Source organism: Rhineura floridana, chromosome 11 (assembly GCF_030035675.1).
Source record: "Rhineura floridana isolate rRhiFlo1 chromosome 11, rRhiFlo1.hap2, whole genome shotgun sequence".
Classification (NCBI taxonomy): Eukaryota; Metazoa; Chordata; class Lepidosauria; order Squamata; family Rhineuridae; genus Rhineura; species Rhineura floridana.
The window spans coordinates 4,380,032-4,397,183 of NC_084490.1; the positions used below are offsets into that span (position 1 = coordinate 4,380,032).

General features: G+C 46.1%; 1 protein-coding gene across 2 annotated transcripts in view; it reads left to right on the forward strand.

The window, feature by feature from the left end:
• Positions 1-5,923: 5,923 nt before the first annotated feature.
• PER1 (period circadian regulator 1) overlaps positions 5,924-17,152 on the forward strand; it is a 39,275-nt gene continuing 28,046 nt past the window's right edge. The window contains exon 1 of one of the 2 annotated variants that reach the window (XM_061590797.1): positions 5,924-5,943. The gene's annotated coding sequence lies outside the window, so the exon portion shown is untranslated. The other variant, XM_061590796.1, reaches the window with a different exon arrangement.

Genomic DNA, 17,152 nt, shown 5'->3' on the forward strand with positions numbered 1-17,152 from the left:
CTGTATATCCTGTTGCCAGCCTTGTGATAAGATTTAACTGCAAATCTGTTCAGTTTGGAATGTGTGTGTGTGGGTACCATCTTGTCCTTTGCCTCAAGCAGCAAAATATCTTGGGCTAGGCCTGGTGATGAGGGGCCATACAGAGGTCTTGCAGGAGAGCTCTGTGTGGCTCAAAGGAACCAGCACTACAGAGAGGCGATGCCCAACGCGGCCTTGTCAGTTAAAATGTTAATGAGATACTTAGGGCTTTTCCATGATAGGAAAAATTATAATATTAAGGAGTTAGCATTTTTTAAAAAGCTTGTAACAAAATTGTTTGCAAACATTGTAAATATTACAATATGGTGAATATTTTAGATACTTAATTTCCTTTAGAGAATCTACTGTTCAGTAAAATACAATTTTCCCTAATGCCTTCAAAGCATTAATAACACATTCTCCTTTGGGCCTTCAAAATTGCAGGTTTTGTGTGTGTGTAAGGTTTGTAAACCAGATTTTTCTGGAGTATTTGCCAAGTGAAGGAGTTTCTGGAGTTTTCCAGCATGCAGGTATCAACATAAATATTCGGATTATCAAATAGTTTATTTAAACCTTTTTCTTAACTGAGTTGTCTAATGAGTTCAATTAACAAAAATGGAATCATAGGGACCTTGTTCCCTGAATCAATTCCCTGATTGTGCAGATCAGCAGCCAAAGCAACTAATCAGCTCTGTGACTCTCTAGAGAAGTGTGGATGCTGAGCAGAAAAGATAATCCTACCCTTGTTCATATGATTGTTTATCCTGGGGAAAAAGCAAGGGCTGGGAAGGACCCAATAAGATTCAGAGGAGGAGAAGGACGGGGAGTGGACCATCCTGTAACCTCTGCAAAGGAACTGAAAATGGGGGAGGCGCAACAGCTACGGATGAGGGAGCTCCACCACTGACGGCTTTTATGGGGTAATTTTCTATATAAATTCCCCTTGCCGGAGGCTACAACATATTGGAAATACAGGGCAGCCTCCCCCCTCTTTATGCCGTCTCCCTCGTACCTTACCAGGATGCAGCTTGGTGCTTTCGTCTGCGCTGGGCTACTGCCGCCACCGCCACCGCCGTCGCACCGAGCTGGGCTGGAGCTGGGCTGGGGCTGTGGCCTTTCGGCGGGTCTGATGCCGCGGCCTGTCCCTGGGAGCACCATGCTGTTGCGATGATCTTTCGGTGAATGCTGAGGGCGGGGGAGCGCCCCTGCAGCCGCTACTATTTTACCATCTGACCTCTGTCTGCTTGCCCTTAATATCGGCAGTGTTTACATCTTAATGCCTTTGTTTTTGGCTTCTGAAGAGAACTTCCCTGTTAGTCGTGACTTTAAGGGGTTTGTTTGCTGCGCCCCACCCCCCGCTGAATGTACTGGATGTTGGATGCTGAGATCAAGAGCTGGTGTTGTTTTTCGGTCTTGCATATGGACTATCACCCACACCGGTCTTTGTGCAAGGGTGGGAAGACTCACATCACGAGTTTCCATCTGAAGGCGCACATTTTGGACTATACAGATGAGAAGCCTTATTGTAACTGAATTAGTTTTTATGTTATTGTTTAGCTTTCTTGCTTAGTGTTTGGTGTTTTTGATGTTTTATATGTTTTTTGCTTTGTACGTCGCTCAGAGTGGCTGGGTAGCCAGCCAGATGAGCGACTAAGAAATCAAATAAATAAATAAATAAATAATAGATCAATGTTCTTATTTATTTATTTATTTATTTATTTATTAAATTTATATACCGCCCGACTAGCAATAGCTCTCTGGGCGGTGAACATAAAATAGCATAAAAATACAATGAATAACAAAATAATACTAAAATACAATCATCAATCCAATACAATAAACATTTTAAAAAGTAAATCAGTGTAACTTAAAATGCTTCAGAGAATAGGAAGGTTTTGACCTGGCGCCGGAAGGAGAGCAGAGTCGGCGCCAGGCGTACTTCCTCGGGGAGACTGTTCCATAGTTCGGGGGCCACCACTGAGAAGGCCCTAGATCTTGTCATCACCCTCCGGGCCTCCCTGTGAGTTGGAACCCGGGAGTTCCTCCCCCTTCACAAATATGTATCAGCTTTCATACCCCCCCCCCCGGAAATCTGCAAAAGGAGCAAGATGGTGTCAGTGATCATTAGGTGCTGAAGGATATATTTACATTTGTTTTATAATTGTGTATTTTATTGTTGTGACCTGCCCTGGGTAAAGCGCTGGGAAGAAATCAAATAAATAAAATCAAATAAATAAAATCTGGTGTATATTAAGTTCATAATAGCAATTGGTGATAGCACAATAATCCTGGATTGTGGAATTAATCAACACCTTTAGTTGGATGGGAAGCCATTGCCTGTAATTAGGCCAAAATGGATGGGAGGGGGGAAGAGAAAAAAATTGAGATGGGGTAGATGTCTATCCCTGTTGCATGGACAGATCTTTGTTTCTTTTTATGATCTGGGTGTGAATCGCAGCAGAAGAACAGAAAGTGTCATTGAAGCTCCATCCAGATGCAGGATTGAGAGAGAACTGCTTTTCCAGCTGGTGTGGGAGGAAGAGAACAGCTAGGCCCTGAAGCTTGGCTAAAAATAGATTCCAGTCAGCCGGGAACAAAATGTTCTCACCTCCTGACCCATCTTTCTGTGCTGTGATTTGACCGGTCCCACAACAGGGAGAGACTGCCAACTGCAGGCATAACCCTACCCTTCAACTGGAGATGGCATGCATCCGTAAAGGCGAGCACAACGCCTAATGCCATTACATGGGGGCCTGGGAGGAGTTCAACGTGCTTTTATGAGGAAGCCTTGGGCCTGATCATAGCCAAGCCACAGTGCTGTGGGGCCAACAGATGCGGGATAGGCAACCACAGAACTGCAGGGAGATGATGTGAGGGTGAAGTGGCAACATCAGGACAGTACTTTGGAGCAGACGTCTAGCTCCTTACTCAACAGAATGAGCATGAGGGACCCCCTCAATGCAGCAGGGCTGGATTCTGAAGTAAAATAATGCATATGTTCTTCAAAAGATGTGGCCCATCATGAGACCATTAAAGCCAGCATCTGAAATTCCCAAATAGCACTTCTGTGGAACAAGGACCCATGGTGGTGGTGGTGCTGGGGAAAAATCAGGGGTTCCATGTTATTTTTCCCCATTACAATTGACCTCAGTTAACCGTTATTTCTGTGTCTCTGGTGTATATTTGGAATGTTGCTGCATAGCCATAAGGCAGTAAACTTTTCCTTTCCTTTCTCTGTCTCTTAAAAGTGGAAAATGCAAGAGTCTCATGGACATCCCCAGGCTAGGCAAGAAATTGTTAGGGGTCTCATGTACATCCACTCATGTGCAAATTCTTGAACATAACCTAATGTGCATAAGTGCACTGAACTGTAAGTTCACGAATGAAAGAAGTGGGGGAACAGAGAATTTTAAAAATAAAACTTACTGAATATAGAACTAAATATGAATTTCAGTATGTTCCATATTTATAAAATGTGAAAAATGTTGGATAAGTTGTTTCAGCTCTCCTCTCCATCTTTTTGGCCCCTGATTTTTTCCATAAAGAACAACAGGCTACATACAACATAGGACAGCTGGGCCTGTCATCCACTTAAAGACATTTTAATGATTTCCACTAAATTTGCATACAGAACAACATACTGAAGGAAAAAGAAACATGCACACTAATTTCATAGCAGTGGTCATATCAGAACAGCCATTAAAATGCCCCTTTCACCAGGCTCTTGCCATCTGCAGTTTTTATTAGTGCTGTTATTCAAAATAATAATTTGTTTCAAAATGTCTGGTACTTGAACAAAGCCAAAAAGCACAGTAACCTCAAAATAGTGGCAATCCTGCCTTTTCTCCCACTTAGCAGCCCAGTCCCATGCAGGCTTTCTCAGAAGTAAGTCTCTCTGAATGGGGCTAAAACCCAACTATAAGAATGGAAAAGAGCCTGCTGGATCTCCCAGTGGTCCATCTGTTCTCACAGTGGCCAACCAGACACCTATAGCAAGCCCACAAGAGGGTCCTAAATGCAACAGCCCACTTGTGATTCCCAGCAACTGGTATTCAGGGCCTACTGTCCCGGACAGTGGAGGGAGAACATAGCCATCATGGCTAGTAGCCGTCAATAGCCTTATCCTCCACGGATTTTTCTAACCCTCTTTGAAAGCCATGCAAGCTGGTGGTTATCACTGCATCTTGTGTGAGCAAATTCCATATTTTAACTATGTTCTGGGAGAGGGAGAAAAACTGTTCTCTATCCACTTTCTCCATGCCATGGATAATTTTATGTGCCTTTATCATGTCGTCTCTAACTCACCTGTTATCTCAGCTAAAAAAACCCAAATTAACCTTTCCTCATAGGGGAGTTTCTCCATCCCCTTGAGCAAGAGCATTAGGATGCTGCCTGTCTTTTTTTGTTCTTCTCCCCATCAACCTCCAGTCTTCTATTTCTAACTTATATTTATTTTTTAAAAAAACTGTTTACCGAATGACAGAATATAAACATTTCAAATTATTTTATAAAACTTCTCCATTCTATGCTTATGCACCCTTCCAAGTGGCTTTTTAAAATACAGACATGGGTGCAGAACCTGCAGTCCGTGAGTCACATATAGCCCATGGCCTCACCCCACGTGGACCCACACTGGGCTCTCTGGGCTTGCTCTTTGCTCAACAGCTCCAGGGAGTTGTGGGACTGTGAAAAGGAGTTTCCGTAGTGCAGCTTGGAAGGAGTAGACAAAATATTTCATTGTGCCACACATCTGGGACCTACTGCTAGGAATCAGCTGCTGCTGAACTCAGTGGAACTTCCTTTTGCAGACATGCCCAGGACTGCATTGAAATCTGTTAGCAATGAGTGTTGTAGAAGACTCTGTGCTCTTTGTGCTGCCTGCAAGAGACTAGCACGGCTACATATATATATAATTATTGGCTTACCTTATAATAAAATATATTATGTATAATAAAGATCCTAATAAACTGCATCTGATTTCCCCCCTCATAATCCGGTATGTCTACCTATTATTAGTAGTAGCTCAATCCAGTGATTCCCAGACTCCCCCCCCCCTTGGACCACTTGAACATTGCTGAGGGTCTTGGCAGACCACTTAAAATGATTGTTTTGCTTGTTCTAGCAATTGTAATACGCTGTGCTAGATGCTGTATGAAATGTATTTTAATTACACCTTTTACTGCTTATACATAGTACAAGAATTCAAATTGTAATACAATAAAATGAGAAACAAAGTAAGCAATAAAATACTCCTCAAGGAAGCTCTGTAGGCCACAGTTTGGTTTAACATGTATTTAAAATGTATCACAAAGGGTTGCAGCAGGGAGGGTGACTTCCAGTTTTTCAAAAAATTTAGGAAAAGTTTAAAATCGCCTCATAAAACTTTTAAGGAAAAGGGAATTTAAAATCTCCTCTTAAAACTGAACAAATTAGCAAAGCTTCCCCCTTTCCCCTCAACTTTTTCTGTCCCCACCCCCGGGGCAACGGCTGTCCACTCAAGACCACGCCCCCGCACTGGCCACGCCCCCTGTCCTAGCACACTGTAAACAACTACAGCAGCAGCGGCCGCGTGATCTGTCTCCGCACAGGTATTCTCTTTCGCAGCAGGCAGGATCTCGGAGACCCAATAGGGAGCAGTTCCCTCCAGCGCGGCCAATCGGAGCGCAAGCTGGGCGTGGCCAGAGCACGCGAACACTGGCATGCTACTGCTGAGCGACCCAATCGAAGCGGAAAGGGGCGGGGAGATACGGAGAGCTCCCGACCAGGAAGGCAATTCGTCAGCCCACCCGTCCCCGGCCTGTTGTCACACGGCCCCTTGCATGTTGCAGCGCTGGCTGACCAATGAAACGTCCGGCTAGGGAAGATGTCCGGGGAGGAGCGGCCAATTGGGGGCGGGGAGAGCTGATGCGGCGGCGGTCATTGGAGGTAGGCCAGAGGGGGGCGTGTCAGGCTGGTAGCACGCGGGCGGGTGCATGGTTCTGCCGCGGTTCACTCAGTCGGTGTGAGCCACAGAAGAAGCGAAGGGTCTGTTGTGCAGGTGAGTGAGGGGGTGATGGTGGCACCGGTGGTGCAGGCTCGGGGCCGAGGAGGGGGCAGCAGGCAGGGAAATAAATAAATGTATGATGTATGTGTGGGGCCGGTCGTGTCACAAGGGAGCAGAAAAAGCAGGAGGGTCGAGGGGAGGGAACAAAAGGGGGGATTGTGGCGGATGGGAGCTGGGGGAAGGGATCAGCCTTGGGATGAGTGGGGGAGGCGGGGGTTGGGGGTTGGGAGGATTTGAGGAGTGGTAGAAGCAGAAAGGGGGGAGTTGAGGAGTCAGGGGGGGCTAGAAAGTGGCAGAGGGAATCATTTCGAGAGGACTGCGTTTGTGTCTCAAAGGCTCCTTGGGAATCTGTCTGGGAAGGGATTGGGACCCGGGGGGGGGAGGGCGGGCTGGGGTGGTAGATAGGGAGAGTGGGGGAGGGGCATCAAGGGGGTGAAAAGGTCGGGGGTTTGGGATGGAAGGGGGGGCGTTCGGGAGGCCGGGGAAAATCAGGAAGGGAGCCGACAGAGGGGTGGGGGGATGGGGATGCTGACGGAGGAGCAGAAAGGGAAGTGTGTTTCATGGGCGACGGGATGCGAAGGAGTCTGGGGAGGGGGCGACCTCGGGGGGGGCTTGTCAGGATTTGCGGGTGTGAGTGGGAAAGAGGCTTGTTTGGGGAACCGATGCGCACTCAGGATGTTGGGGAGGGGCGAGACCAGAGAGTGGAAATGGGGGGGGGGAGGAGGAGGAGCAGGAAGCACTGTCGGGGAGTAATAGGAGGCAGACCAGGCTCATAACCATCCTAAAAGTTCTTGGGGGTGGGGGTCACCCAAAAAGTAGGAGGGGGAGTATGTTTTTCTATAATAAATCCAATTACTTTTTGTTAAAAATAATGGGAGGGGGAGAAAAAAATTAGGGGGTGCTCCCCCCAGACCCTGCCTGGCTATGGGCCTGAGGGGAGGGGAAGCGGTGGGATGGGATCAGAAAAGGGGGGGTTGATGGGTGGGACAAAGTGAGGGTTGGGGAATGGGGGGGGGAAGAAATGGAAGAACAGGGAAACCAAGCTTGAATTTTAAAAAATTATGGAAGGGCTGGGGTAGATGACTTGGGAGCAGACACCAGAACATGGGATGACTAGATCAGCCACTCAAGACCTTCTCTCGGTCCCACCAGTCAAAACAGCTAGACTGGTGCGGACCAGAGAGAGGGCATTTTCAATCGTGGCCCCCACCCTCTGGAACTCTCTCCCTTATGATCTTCGCCATGCCCCCTCCCTGCCAAGTTTTCGCCAAGCCTTGAAAACCTGGCTATTCAGGCAGGCCTACAAGATCCCTGGGGTAGCCTAATTTTATTGGTTTTAGCTATGGGTGGGTTCGGTTTCGTTTTATATTGTAGTTCTTGGGTTTTTATGCAGTTTGTATGTTGTATTTTATTTGATCTTGTACGCCGCCTAGAGTGGCCGCTTGGGCGGCCAGATAGGCGGCCTAGAAATAAAATTATTATTATAATTTATTATTATGGGTTCTGAGGAGGGGTCTAAAGGAGGCATTAATGCGGCTCAGCCACAGAGATTTAGGGGTTAAGGGCAGAGACCAGCCTTCCCCAACCTGATAACTTCTAAACGTTTTGGACTACAACTCCCATCAACCCCTGCATCAGAAGGGCAGGTTAGTTGGGGCTGATGGAAGCTGTAGTCCAGAACATCTAGAGGGCACCAGCTTGGGAAAGGCTGTCATAGAGAGACTTGGAAAAGGAGACAGTTGAGGGATGCAGTGAACCTGTGGGAAGGGCTGGCATTTTAAAAAGCATTACCCTTATTTCAAATGTGTATAAAACAAATCCAGTGACTAATTGAAGCTCATTTTTAGGTGTTTGTGTGAGACAACATAAAGTTTTTCTCTATTACTTCAGCCCAAACAGTTTAATTTTATTACCGTTCAACTTGTTTTCAATACATTTATATATATGTATTGAAAATCCTTTTTTTAAAAAACTTTGTTGTACGCTTTTACTTGTTTAGTAGAGAGATGGGATTGGGGGAGGGCAGTTGAATTGAGGAAGCTGTGGTGATTCCAGGAAAGTACCCCATGGGAACCATCATAAAGGGGTTCAGCAAGGAAAGAAAGCCACAAGGAAGACAGGTTTAATGGAGACCCTGGAGGTTAGGGTCTGGCAGAAGAAAAAACGAAGGCATATCCTTGGGTTGTGGTTGAAAGTGGGTAGATGAATGGGTTTATGGGAACAGAGGGACGGGGTGGTTGGCGTTGGAGGGTTGTGCCTGGGCCAAGGTGAGAGGCGCTCTTGTATGTACTGTGTGGTTGGCGGGGAGGGGATGTGAAATGGGACTGAAGTCCAGAGGTGGAGGCTGTTGGTGTGGGAGATGTGTGAGGTTTCATGGAAGTAAAGTTAGGAAGGAGCTGGTGGCTAGGGATGGCCTGCTTTAAGGGATAGGGTGATTTAAGGGAATCAGAAGGGCAAAACAGGAAGCTATCAAGTTGTGTAGGGACGTGGTACTGAGGTGGGAATATGAACACATCAGAACATTTATGTGTATCACAGTCTCTGAAAATACACTGCTTAGGTTCTGCATATTTTCAAGAGGATGGAAAAATCCTGTGAGCCATGTGTAAAGCTGAAGCAGACTTAGGATGAGTTTTCTGAAGTGTTGTGAGATCCCTAAGGTTGGGGAAGTGCCTTCACCACTCTAAACTTCACATCAGTATATTTTCTGCCTTGGCTACCATGCTTGTCTTAGCTCAGAAGTGTCTAGAAGTCTCTCTTCTGTCATTCCAAAATATTGAGTGAGCTCCGAGGTGCTGATGTGGCAGCAATTGTAATCCTAACTGCTTTTCCTTTGAGCTGGTTGTCTGCTATGGCTAATTTCTCTTCTGAATGCCAGCAACCATGGGAAAGAGCTTTATCTAGAACTGGGCAGGCAGAAGTGCCTGCGTGTGCCTTTCGTAAGAACTCTGCAATTAGATAAGCAGCACTTCAAGCAAATATCCAGTGTTGTACAGTTTCTCGGTGGCAGTTATGTAATATGAGCTGAGAGGAAGGAGCACCTTGCAGAGACCTGCAGGCTGCTTGGAGTGTTGTGCTCATGTAATATTCCTTGGGAGGCAGACTCATTATGTCATAAAATTTCACCTGTTTTGCTATACAGTACTAAGGTTGTCCAACTGGGCAGGAGGAACCATGGGGCCTGAAGTGGAGGAGGTAACAGTGGGGACTTCTTTCTCCTCTGAAGGAGACTGGCCACTTCACTGGAAGAAGGCAGAGGAGTTAGATCCCTTCCCCAAAAAGCTGTTGGGAAATGTTTTCTGGAGGAGCAGTCTGTTGTTTCCAAACATTCCTTCCCCTATTCTCACCTTTTGATTGTATAAGGCAAGCTTTTTTTTCTTTTCTGACACCCCCTTTTGCAGTGAGCTTCCCTCCCTGCCCATTCATTTTCCTGTCAGTTTATAGGGTCACACATTTGCGTATTCACTTCTGGTGTCTGAGATTCATGTCAGGGGAACCTCCTGCAAGAATGTGGAGCTTGCGTTCTCTCTGAGCAGACAGGTAGAAAATTAGAGAGGGGACATAGATCTATATCCCAGCTTTGTTTGGAAAGTCTCCTGAACTTCTAGCTGCTGATGGGCAGTTACGGTGCCTTCATAGCAGAAGACAAATATGCCTAAATATTACAACTGTGTTTGTTTCTCAAAAATCTGCCCCCTTAAAAAAAAATCCCTAGGAATCAGAGATTCCTCCATCATCAGATGACCCAGAAAAGCAGTCAGATGGCATGGGGAGATCTGACAAGTGCCACAATACATGGCATGCTGCTCAGGCAAGCAGACGATGGTACAAAATGTGCCACCAAAAAAAGAACAGCTGAAGTTTAACTCTTGACAGAGGAGAGCAGGCTCCAGAGCACAAAGCAGCAGCAGGATTACTGCGAAAACATCCGAGTTCCAGGCATCCTCTTACAGGAACAATTACAATCACCCATGCCAGCATTAAAGTTGGGCTCTGTTCCTAAATAAGGAATGGCAAACATCCGGGTCTGAAAACAGATTTGCTAAGTTCACGGGTTCCTGCAGGAGATTGGTTCTTCCGAGGAAATGACCCAGTTGAAGGTACCTGATTCTCTCTTCCCGTTGTATAAAGGAACTGGAGTTGAAAGTTAGACTGGAGGTAGGGAAGAGACTCCCTCTGGGACCAGTCTGTCCAGTCAGTGAAACTCCAGAGGGATCTTTGTCAATCATCAAAGACAAATGAATCCCAGGAGCTGGACATGGAGGACAGAATATCTCCTGATACAGCTAAATAGCTGGTAGTAAAAAGTAAATCTTGGTCTCCTTTTCTTCCTGCAGACTTCAGGTCACATGCAGACTTCATTTAGGACTGTTAGCGTTGCACCAGCTAAAGAATCCTGTGTCGTGGAGAAAGCTCTGTTCTTCATTATAGTGAGGCTGGAAACGGTATTTGGAAAAACAGGCAGCGCTTTGGGGTGGGTGGGATCACATGTATTAACTGTTAAATTTGAAGGTTTGTGGTTAGAGCTACCATCCAGCTGGCAGAACTGTGGACTGCCTCGCTTCAGCAGCTTTACAGTTATTACCAAAACACAGTGGGTGTATGTACAGTAGGGGAAAGGTTGTTGGGGAGGTGGGTGGGGCAAGCAGCAGAGACTGCGCTCTTGGGTGCTGTGCTGGTAGCATCCAGGGGCGGGGCCTGTGAGTTTGGAGTGTGGATCCACGTGCAGAGTCTGTTTCCCCAGCGTCTGTGCTTCCTTACCCAAGGCCCTGCCCCAGTTATGTTTAGCTGTTCTAGGACAGAGTGTCCCATCGAATGTGTACATCTGGGCGAGGCACTCTTGTAGAACAGGCAGTCTGCTGCTAGGCACATGAGCTTGAGAGAAGGCTGGGAACATCCAGCAGGGGGCGGTATCTTCTCAAAACTAGGGAAGCTAGAAGCAGGACACTGAACAAATGGGGCGGATGTTTCTGTTTTGGAATCCTAAATTGGTGCCCCACAAGGAGTATGAAAATGTTGGATGTCAAGTGGTGTACAATGGGTTTCAAGCAAATAAATCTAATGAATAAGTAATAAAAAGGGGAGGGTGCTTGTATGTTTTCAGTAACAGCCTGTGTATAAGACTTTATCCAGTAGAGAACTGAGGCCTTCAGCTCTTTGTAGGGGATTGGAGGGCACCATCCTGCTCTGCAAAATAACAGTTTTGACATGATGTGCTAGGGATCGATTTGGCTCGGCAGTGCAGCAATGATTTATCAACCCATTTGGCAGAGGAGGGAACTAGAATATAATCTAGCATGAGAAGAAGCAGGATTCAAATCCGCAGCTTTGCAGGGAGAAGTTGCTTTGGGCTCCTGTCATCTGCCACCTTAGTCCCAACAACAGTGTAAGGGTGGCTACTTCTGCAATAAAACATAATGGGTGGTATCCAGTTGAGCTCTACTCAGAGTAGACCTTCTGAGATTAATGGATCTAAATTAAGTTATGTCAGAAGGAGGCGGCAATAAATTGTCCATCAATTCCAGAGGGTCTAGAGATGCGAATGACTAACCCAATGCTTTTTATCCTTTGGGTATTTCCTGTGGCATTCGCTGTGCCTATCAGGCATTAACAATTGACCCGGGGAGGGAAGTTGATGTTTTATAGATACTGATACCTATTTGCAAATGGGTGGGGTGGGGAACACATACTCTCTCTTCCTCAAATCTTCCCAGATGAGGTGCAAGGAATTCCGGGCTGCCAGTCTCCACAGGCAAAGCCTTTCCCTGTTTCCTTGGCCTACCGGATTAATGGGAGATGTTTTCCTCTTTGCTCTGTCAGCTGCTTTCATTATCTTGCCTCTTTGTTTGAAGAACAAATTAGCATGTTACTGCGGTCGGGCGGGAGGAGGAGGCTGTCAGTCTCTTGAGCTGGCAGCGTGAGCCAAAAAGAACACAATGTTCCCGTCTGCTTTTTATGGGCCACCGCCTCCACTCTGTGTGGAAATAACCCTGAGCTATGCAGCAGGGGGAGGAGCTTCCGCAGCTGCCGTGTAGCGTGGTGTGTGTATGTGCCTTGCCTGTGTGCGCTTGGTGTTACATAATGATGGACGGATGGGCGGTGCAGCAGCCAGATCAGATGACCTGGTTATGGAAAAAATTTGGCCCACACTTGCTGGAAGGGAGTGCCGCCTGCTCTTGTTACAGCTGATAGCCTGCCAGGCTGAGGCGGCAAAGGGAGGAGACCGAGAGCTAGCGGGGAGAGGAGCAGAGATGCGCAGTTCCAGCCTTGGATCTGAGAGGGGATGAACAGCTCTTTCACGTGCAGTAGCCCTGGAGGGTCCAGGACCTGGGTGCCTTGGCCTGTTGGCATGCTGGGTTTCTAGTGGGAGATCTGCAAGCTCCAATTCTTGGTTTCTGTGCTTTGCTCTTGAGGGGAAGATGGATTTTAATACTCTGGCTGGGAGTCGAGGGTCCTTTGTTTAGGTGGCCTTATCTCTGATGTTGCAGGGAACTTAGGACCAGGACTTGGGGTCTGTGAGCCACACACTCTGAGCCAGAGATTGGCGGGGGGGGGGGAGGGACAAGTATAGGGAAATCTCGGGGGAAACCAGGTTGGGGAAGGCTGCGTTAGACAGTAACCCATCCTGCTTATCTGCCATCCTTTTAAACAGTATTCTTACAGCACTTAAGCAGTGGCTCCCTCTAGTGACAGTTAAAGGCTTAACCACAACATGCGCTCCAGAACACTTCAGGGTTGCTCAGTTAGTATCAAGGCATATTTTATAGGGAACTTGTTAGCTATATTACTGACTGTATAAAACAGAGAAGTATCTGTATAATTAGTCCATTCAACCTAATCTAATAGTCATTTCCTCCCTGCTGTGCCTGTTCAGTGGTTTTCCGAATCAGTCACTTGCATCCCTTGTGCAGGCAGCTGAGTCAAAGGGCTCCACCTTTCTTTTCAGTTTAAGTGTGAAGAGCTTTTCCTTGATTGCAACTGAGCACAGCTTGTTCCTTCTAAGTCTGGTGCTCAGCCAAATCTCCCAGCCGTGTTGGGGCGGGCCTTGTGCTTTGTAAGTCTTATTGGCTGCAACAGAGAGGCTGGATGAATAAAGAGGGAAGAGCTCCTCCTCCTTGAATAGTTGTGTAGAAAAGGGTATATCACCCCTGCCTGGCTAACACCTTAGGTTACAACCTTTGTTCAACTGAAATAGTAATTTAGACCAGCTATTGATAGTCTTCCTCTGCTGGTGGAGCAAGAATCTGACATTGTGAAGCTTCAGCTGTGCTCTGCCCTGAAACTGGATTAGCTGACATCCCTAGAATTTTGGGAGTTTACATATTTTTAAATGTTTATTTAAATATTTAAGAAATGCAGGTCTAAGGAATCGGGTTAGGTTAGGGTTGTGATGTCTGTAGACCAAAATGTACCGTTCAAATTGATAGGGAAAACCTGTGATCTAAGGTGTAATTGATGAGGTATCTTTCAATAAAGCAAAGTAATTTCAAGACTGTTTTGCCTGGTCGCTTTCGTGTCGTTAATATGAAAGTATTTCTCTAGCATACACAGAATCCTCCTGACCGTGTGTCTATCCAGGTACTCAAGCTCCTTATTAGTTCACAACTACAGATTAAAAGAAGCACACAAGGATGCATGATGAGTAATGAGAGAATTTTATGTGGAGAGATACCTACAGTCTTCACAGAACTATAATTGTCTCCAGTGTGAGGGTTGCGGAGAGCAGGAAGTTAGAACTCTTCTCCTCACCCCCAGCCAGGCTTATTTTCCCATCAGTGTTTTCTGTCCTGTTTGCCACATAGAGCATGTGAGCACTGTGGAGCAGTGATTCTATTTCCATTAATCTTTTTCATTCACTTATTTCATACATAGCTGAGAAATTGCTGAATTTGTTTTACCCTACTTGACGAAGAGTTCTGTGAAATCTGAAATCTTGCACTAATCGACCAAAATGTGTGTGCGTTTATCTTGTCTGGGTTTTAAAAATATTTTGTCTAAAATGGTTGCAGGATTTGGCTTTTTATATGGGGCTCAACTGCAATTTCCCCTGTTCATATGGTGGTTGAGAGAGAGTCCTAGCGATGAAGAAATGTCCCCACCTAGACCGATTTTACTGAGCATATTTCCTCTGGCTGACAATACCCCAAGGTCAGACTAGTTCCCCTCTGCTAGTCCCCTCTGCTTCAGTCTCTCTCCAGTGATCAATACGCCTGCCTTTGAATGAGTGGCTACTCAAGAAGGCTGTCCATCCTGCCAGTAAGAAAGAGGTCAGAGAGCGGCCCATGGTGGCGCTCTTGTGGGTTCACATTAGCAGACCAGTGGAGGGGGCAATTATTGCTGGCGCTTGGCAGCCTGGGCATAAGGAATGAGAGAATAGAGTGTGGGAGCCATTAGGTGTCAGGATGACAAAAGTGTTCAGGATGATAAAAGGTGGCTGCAAAGGAAGGCAGAGCTCTATCGTTGGAAAGCATCAAGGTGCCTGTGTGGATGTGTGTGTGTGTCTTTGTATCCGGAGCAAAAAGTGGGGCCATCGGTGGCTGCTTTGCGCCCTTCCTGACCATATGTTGATGCAAGCACTGACAATTTAGCCTCAACAAAGGCAAGTGGAAAAATACATCCACTGAGCCTTTATCTCTCTGACTGCAACTGGAGGTGCGCAGTGGTGTTTTTTTAAACAGTGCCCAAAGTTGAGCCTTTGTGGATAAAATGCTGGAAAAATATTTAAGTGACCTGTTCAGAGTGCAAGCAGACCCAGAGGCAAATGATGTCTAAAAGTCTTTTCATGAACGGCCTACATCTGCATTTGGATGTTACAAACCCACTGGTATTCCATGTATTCATCCCCCACTTTTCTACATAGGAGAGGAGGGTTGCGTCTCTCTGGGGCAATCAAATGGCACCCAGTGACCCAATAATACATGTCTTTGAGACCATTGTGCTGGGCTAGAATTCTGTGTATGTGCTGCAGCCTGGCACATGGAGATCCAGTGTGTCTGCAGGTTGCTCCGTTGTTTTCTGGTGGAGGGGGAAGTTCTGCACAAATGCAAAAGGAGCAAAACCTGTCTTCTCCCCTTGGTTGTTTGTGTTAGAAAGTGACTTTTTAGGGACTTTCGTTTCCATCTGTGTTGCATAAGAACAGCCTGCTGGATCAGCCCAGTGGCCCATCTAGTCCAGCATCCTGTTCTCACCGTGGCCAACCAGGTGCCTGGGGGAAGCCCGCAAGCAGGACCTGAGTGCAAGAACACTCTCCCCTCCTGAGGTTTCCGGCAACTGGTTTTCAGAAGCATGCTGCCTCTGACTAGGGTGGCAGAGCACAACCATCATGGCTAGTAGCCATTGATGGTCCTGTCCTCCACGAATTTGTCTAATCTTCTTTTAAAGCCATCCAAGCTGGTGGCCATTACTGCATCTTGTGGGAGCAAATTCCATAGTTTAACTATGCGCTGAGTAAAGAAGTACTTCCTTTTGTCTGTCCTGAATCTTCCAACATTCAGCTTCTTTGAATGTCCACGAGTTCTAGTATTATGAGAGAGGGAGAAGAACTTTTCTCTATCCACTTTCTCAATGCCATGCATAATTTTATACACTTCTATCATGTCTCCTCTGACCTGCCTTTTCTCTAAACTAAAAAGCCCCAAATGCTGCAACCTTTCCTCGTAAGGGAGTCGCTCCATCCCCTTGATCATTCTGGTTGCCCTCTTCTGAACCTTTTCCAACTCTATAATATCCTTTTTGAGATGAGGCGACCAGAACTGTACACAGTATTCCAAATGCGGCCGCACCATAGCTTTATACAATGGCATTATGATATCGGCTGTTTTATTTTCAATACCTTTCCTAATTATTGCTAGCATGGAATTTGCCTTTTTCACAGCTGCCGCACACTGGGTCGACATTTTCATCATGCTGTCCACTACAACCCCGAGGTCTCTCTCCTGGTCGGTCACCGCCAGTTCAGACCCCATGAGCGTATATGTGAAATTAAGATTTTTTGCTCCAATATGCATAATTTTACACTTGTTTATATTGAATTGTAGTTGAGACAAAAGTATCCTTGACAACTCTCAAGAATATGCCCTGATGAGTGAGTGACATAATTGCTGCTTCTCCCTGTATCTTAGTCTAAGCAGTCTCTTAGTGGAACTGCCCCCTTTGAAATTCCAGGTCTCTTCCTGAATTTTCAGCTTTCATATTTCAATAGTCTTTAGCCTTTTTTCTGCAGGCAGGATTCTGCCTGATTGCTCACTAACTGTTCACACCTTCCAGCTTTCTGGCTGATGAGTGCAAAGGCCCCAGGATTCTGATAAGGTACCAGGCCCTTGTTTTTACATTTTCAGAAATAGCATTAAATTGTATTAATATCCTTCTAGATTAGACTACCTGTATTTATTTTCTGGATGTTCTGCAATAATTCTCAGCCTTCCTAGCCCCCCTCCCCATTTCTGGCTCCTCTTGCAGTATCGCTTTTCATACCCAAAACTTTCAAGTTCTATAGGAGAACAAACGCGCAAACGGATCTAATGATTATGCAAAATAAACAGTTATGTCATGTGTCTAAAAGTTGAGGCATCTGCATACAGCAACATGACCAGGAGACACCCTGTCCTGAAAGGTTTGTAAGCAGAATGTACGTTCAATTTTTTTTAAAAAAAATATTTTTTGTAAGTTGGGAAATGGAAGGGGAAACCACGACACCAAAATGGTGAAGGAGCTTTCTGTAGTGATCAAGGGACACAAGAATGTTGCATGTGAACTTGTAGGAAGGATTCCCAGCATGAAGATACAGCAACAAGAGTAACTTGAGCTTGGAAATCACCACAGGCACACACAAAGTGTCTCAGAAGAATCTGCTCCTGCTTCTGAGGTATGGGGGATTTCACACAAATTGGTTTTCTTTTTCTTTCTTGTAACCGCTTCAAACGATTAGGCTTGTTTGTGAGTGGGCAAGTTGTAAATCTAGTAACAGTTGTTGACCGACTGTACCTGTTTAATTTTCTGCCTGTCACAGTCCATTGCAAGTTCCAGCGGGCAAAGTGTGAATTTTAACCTGTGCCACAGAACTGTTGGTTGATAACCAAAACAAAGGCATTT